Genomic DNA, 6,000 nt, shown 5'->3' with positions numbered 1-6,000 from the left:
GCTGTGATTTATAATCTAATTCCCCTTTTACTCTCTTAAGTTCTTCCACAAACAGAGTTTGAGACTGGGGCTTACGTCTGGACAGCTTATTTGCTAAGTTATTCTAAAGAACAGGAGTGGACACTGGAACAGAATGAAACAGAGAATCCAAGGGTAGTTAGTCAGTTGGTCACTGTGAGCTATTGGAGGAAAGTACTACTAAATACCTGTTGAGGAGGTTGGTCAAACCCTTTCAGAACTGTTTGCTGGAAGAATGAAAAAAGGGAGTTGATATGATTTGGATTTCTCTCCTTACCCAAATCTCATGCGGAATTGTAATCCCCAGTGCTGGAGGAAGGACCTGATGGAAGGTGATTGGATCATGGGGGTGAATTTCTCCCTTGCTGTTCTCATTATAGTGAGTGAGTTCTCACCAGATCTAGTTGTTTAACAGTATGTAGTGCCTCCCACTTCACTTTCTTCCTCCCGCTTCTGCCATGTAGGACGTGCCTACTTCCCCTTTGCCTTCTGCCATGATTGTAAGTTTCCTGAGGCCTCCCCAGCCATGCCTCCAGTACAGCCTGCTGAACCATGAGCCAATCAAACCTCTTGTCTTTATAAATTACCCAGTTTCATGTATTTCTTTATAGTAATGCAAGAACAGACTAATACAAGAGTGATTTTCATCACCCCCTGTGTCCCTACTTGGTCAAAGGTTGCCCTTAGGGTGTTAACTCATTTGCGCTGCCTGGTTTCCTTGTATATGCTTGTATCCCAATGATTGAATGGATTCCTGCTGGTGACCCAGGAGTGGGATAGCAGATAATCCTTTGCCAGAAAGTGAGAGACAGGAGGAATACCTGAAGCAAGATGCTATCACTTATACCTCTGTACAGTTTTTGCTGCATTAATGGCTAAAATTAAAAGGCAGGTCAAGAGAATTTGAAGTGTGCCCCAAGAAGTGTCTAATATACCTTCTTTGGAAGCTTCATTAGAAGTTAGGCTCAGGCCGGGCGCGGTGGCTCAAGCCTGTAATCCCAGCACTTTGGGAGGCCGAGATGGGCGGATCACGAGGTCAGGAGATCGAGACCATCCTGGCTAACACGGTGAAACCCTGTCTCTACTAAAAAATACAAAAAACTAGCCGGGCGAGGTGGCGGACGCCTGTAGTCCCAGCTACTCGGGAGGCTGAGGCAGGAGAATGGCATAAACCCGGGAGGCGGAGCTTGCAGTGAGCTGAGATCCATCCACTGTACTCCATCCAGCCTGGGTGACAGAGCAAGACTCCGTCTCCAAAAAAAAAAAAAAAGAAAAAAAGAAGTTAGGCTCAATTTCTCTTATCTTAAGGACTTCTGGCAATTTTCCATCTTTAAGCCTGTTTTCACTGTATTAAGAAAATTTTGAAATAAATAAAATTATAAAAAATGATGCAATAGGATCCTACATACCTAGCTTTAACAACTGTCAATATTCCACCACTCTTATTTCATCAATTGCTCCCTCACCTTTTCTTCTGGCATATTTTAAAGCAAATCCAATGCAATATATCAATTTTTATCTATAAGAACTTTAGTATATATCTCTATTAGATAAGAACTTTTAAATCTAATCACAATATCATTGTTACACTTGGTAAAATAAATGTAATCTAATGCCAAGTTCATGTTCATTTTTTCCTTTTTCCAACATGCTTCTTATACAGTTGCTTTATTTGAATTAGAATCTTAACATTGCATTTGGTTTGATTTTTTTCATTTAATATATAATATTGTGTGTGTATGTGTGTGTGTGTGTGTGTGTGTGTGTGTATACCTAACACCCCATTTATCTGTTGAAGCAACAGCAACTGGATTATGTGTCCTGTGGAATTACCTATACTATTTCACTGACTGTTAATGATTCCATGGTGTTTGTATAAGATACTCCTCCATACCAGAGTTTTTAACCTGGGTATTCCAGATTGATAGAATTCAAGGAGTCTGTTACTATGGATTGGATAAAAAAGCATCGTTATGTTCCCTGACCACTACCAGAAAGTTAGCATTTCCTTTATATTGAACGTAGGCAACCAATCACAGAAATATTAGCACCACTCTTTAGGCTTCTATTTGTCACAAGTAAACAAGTAAACGTTTTCATATAATATTACAGTTGTTGCAGATATCTTGAAATGCTATTTTCCTTTATTATTATTCTATTGATTAATTTACATCAACATTTAACTGTGGGTATTAGATACCTCACTAGAATATAAGTTATCAGTTTTCTTGTCCACAATCCTGGTTAGCCAACTAGGAACCAAACCTGAGCCTAATAATTATTTATTGACAACACCATGACTTGGTTTGGATAGACTACATGGGAGTTCTCAACTCTGTTTGTGTTATTAAAAGGCAGTCTTTTGTTACACAAGCTATGAATGTAGACTACGCAAGTTCAAACATATCTTACAGTTGAGGTAAATACCATGTTTGCTATTTAATGTAACTTCTTATTACTATAAGTAGATTGTGTGCTTCCAGCTCTAAGCTTTGTAAGCAGCAGAGGCTCTTTCTTGTTTATCTTTTTTCTTGGTATCCTTTGAACACTATCTATGTTATGAAACAAAAACTTTCACATACTAAAATATTAGCAGTGAATTTCGATTTCAGGGAGACTCTATATGTGAAAAAAATCTTGGAAATTTATGTGTCAAAATGGATTCTGATGTATTTCTTTTGACAGGTCTAAATCAACTAAAAATTATTGCACCCAATCTGTGTCACTTGGAGATGAAGAAAATAAAAAGCAGCAAAAAAATATTCTTTGTTAGAGAGAATTCCTTTTTACTATTTTATTTTCAAATTTATAGAAATTCTTAAGTTGTTGAAAATCATTTATCAAGTTATAGGTGGCAAGAAAACATTGGGGATTCTTATTGTACTTGTCTTTCCTTCCATATACTTCCTAGGTGAGTAGTTTTATTTCTTTAGTAAGAAAAACAAATCATGATAAAATATTGAATTATTTCTACACCATAGTAAGGTGAGTGTATATTTTATCATTTTCCCTGTATTTTTTAATTTTCTCAGTATTAAAAAAACTAAAAAACAATGACACCATTGCTACCCTCAAGGAGCAATGCAATAAAAAAGACAAGCAAGTAAAACACCGATTTGGAAAGTGTGTGACTCATGCTATATTAGGAGAGACTATGTGCTACGAGAGCAGAGAGGCTGGATGCCTAACTGATAAGAACTAGGGAACTGCTTCCCAAAGGCATGGCCAGCAATTAAGAGATGAGAAGGAGTTGATGAACTGGGAACTGGAGGTTGAGTTGCTGCTGAAGGCAGTAAGAAGAGTATTTACAAAGGAAAGAGAGCCAGAGAGAACATGATATTTTGGAGTAACTGGAAGGAATTTTTAATGTCTCAGATTCACCTGGTGTGTGAAGGCGTTGTGAGAGTGGAGGCTAGAAAGGCAGGCAAGAGTGAGATGCTGAAAGGAAGTAGATGAAACTCTCAGGAGTTTCAAGTTTATCTTGAGTGAGGGAACCCACCAAAGACTTTTCATTAGGGCATAATATTACCAGGTGTAGATTATAGAGAGATCATTGCAGGGAGACCAATCAGCTTGATCTTATAATACGCTATTTGAGACGTGATTATCTGAATGAAGGAGAGAAGCGGTAGGGCATAGGGGAGGAAATCAGATGTAGGAAGAGAAACCTATGGGACTAATTACATGTGACTGAGGAACGGAAAGAATAAGCAGATGACTAGGTGAGTAATTTTGAATGAACTAGGATTTCTATTATTGCTTGACAAGTGTTACTAAAGGTACGCAGTATAAATGTGACCTATTACCCTGCATAGTTTTTGAAAGACTACCTTAAATATTTCAAATGTTAACAAAAACTAGATTTTAAAGAAGTTACAACTTACTAATAATCATCAAGATTTAAGTACTATAATATTAATGAGTTGCTATTTGCTACACTGTAAAATTTAGAATCCAGATGATAATTAATGGGACACTTTGCACTGTGACATCAACTGTTATTAAAATAATACCTGAAGGAAATAATTAAATGTGTTTATGAGATAAATAGCTCTTTCTTACCACATACTTTTTCAGTCATTCATTTAATTTTAAAATTCTCAGATTTGTACTGACTCTAAATCAGGGGTTCTCAAACTTTAGTCTGCATCAGGGTCACTTGAAGACTGTTAAAACTCAGAATGCCAGCCCGGAATTTAAATTTGGAGTAGCATTTGGGAATGTGCCTTTCTCAGAAGTTCTTAGGTGATGTGAATGCTGATGGGCTATGAACCACACTTTGAGAATCACTGTTGTAAAATGTTATGTGAATTTATTTAGTCATTAATTCAACCACTGTATACAAATTTAGAATGAGTACCTACTATGTATCAAAACCTAGAAATAAAACAGTGGGAAAGCTACATAGTGAGTGTGTAAGTTTGGTTTATATCACAAATTAATCCAGTGTTTAGCTACTACTTGCACTTTCATGTTTCTATGGTATTTTTATGTCACTCAAATTTTTTCCATATGGAATGAATCAGTATTTTATTTATCAAATCAAGACAATTATACTTAAAATGAAATGTAAAGCTATTTCACTAAATCTGAAAAGTGAGATCTGAAGATCTTATATTTATAAATAGTGATTGAGATACTGTATTAGCTTGCTAGGACTTCCAAAACAAAATTCCACAAACTGAGTGGTTTCAACAACAGAGGCTTATTTCTCAGAGTTCTGAAGATGGAAAGTCTATGATCAAGGTGTTGGCAGGACTTACCTTCTGGTAAGGCATCTTCTCTTGGCTTGCAGATGGCTGTCTTCATGCTGTGTCATCACATGGCTTTTTCTCTGTGCCTGTGCCTTCCTGGTGTCTCTTTCTCATCTGATGAGGACATCAGTCATTTTGGATTAGGGCCCCACCCTACTGGCCTCATTTTAACTTCACCATGTCTTTGAAGGCCTTATCTCAAGTATGGTCACATGGATGAAGGCTCATGCTTATGACTTCATTTCACTTTAATTACCTCTTCAAAGGCCCTATCTCTATACATACTTACATTCTGAGGCACTGAGGGTTGGGACTTCAACATGTGAATTTTGGGTAAATGCAACTCATCCCATAACAGATATTCACAGTTGTTACGAGAAAATATATCCTTGAAATACAACTGTAAAATTGCCCCCTTTGAATTTGTATCTAAAACATTCTCTTTTCTTTTTCATACAGTCAGTCCTTCTACAGCCATAAATTAAGTGCTACTACATTTCCAGGGCTACCATAGGAGCCAAGAGAATAAACGAAGCTTATTTTGCCTTCATTTTCGAAGGTTATTTCTAAATATTTATTTGTAAATTTGTCTATTAGTGAATTACAACCCCTAGTCCTATAGAAGGCATATTTTGTTGAAGGGTCAGTTTCTCAAAAGATCTAAAACATCCCATTTAATTTATAGTCGGATCGAACTATCATATAACTCACAATATAAACTAACCTAATCTCAATTTGGGCTAAGGATAAATTGGATTTTCTTGATGCAAGTGGTAAAACAATTCACACAAGGTTGTTCACTCAAAGGAAGACTCCTCTGTAAAATAACTACTTAGGGAGTTGTGGACAGGGTTGAGAAAATAAATGAGATCCACTGAGGTGTACCAAGCCTAGCCATACCACTCTTAGATCAGAAGGTTCAAAGGCAGGAAATTCGGATGTTGGAGCCTGCTGAAAACTGGAATGAATCATGGAGGAAGGGACACACATGGGGAGCTGTAGATGGGTGAGTGCGTTAAGCTACTCACAGAAATATGACCCAAAGCAATGGAGTAGTGAAAATATAACAATTTCTCCTTCCTTCTGCCCTCTGTTCCCCTGATGGTGCCTTCTTTTATTCGAATCCCATAAGAAACCAGACAACAAGGGAATCTGAGTGACATAGTCCATTGGGATTGGCAAAGAAAGAAGTAGAGTACATGAAGACAGGGGAGGACCAATGAATAAC

General features: G+C 37.2%; 1 protein-coding gene across 1 annotated transcript in view; it reads left to right on the top strand.

Annotated features, from left to right (window-relative positions):
• The first annotated feature begins 3,348 nt into the window (after positions 1-3,348).
• LAMA2 (laminin subunit alpha 2) overlaps positions 3,349-6,000 on the top strand; it is a 676,086-nt gene continuing 673,434 nt past the window's right edge. The window contains exon 1 of the mRNA XM_030928801.1: positions 3,349-3,740. The gene's annotated coding sequence lies outside the window, so the exon portion shown is untranslated. The remainder of the gene's footprint in view (positions 3,741-6,000) is intronic.

Source organism: Rhinopithecus roxellana, chromosome 4 (assembly GCF_007565055.1).
Source record: "Rhinopithecus roxellana isolate Shanxi Qingling chromosome 4, ASM756505v1, whole genome shotgun sequence".
Lineage (NCBI taxonomy): Eukaryota > Metazoa > Chordata > Mammalia > Primates > Cercopithecidae > Rhinopithecus > Rhinopithecus roxellana.
This window is presented reverse-complemented; position numbering and strand designations above follow the sequence as displayed.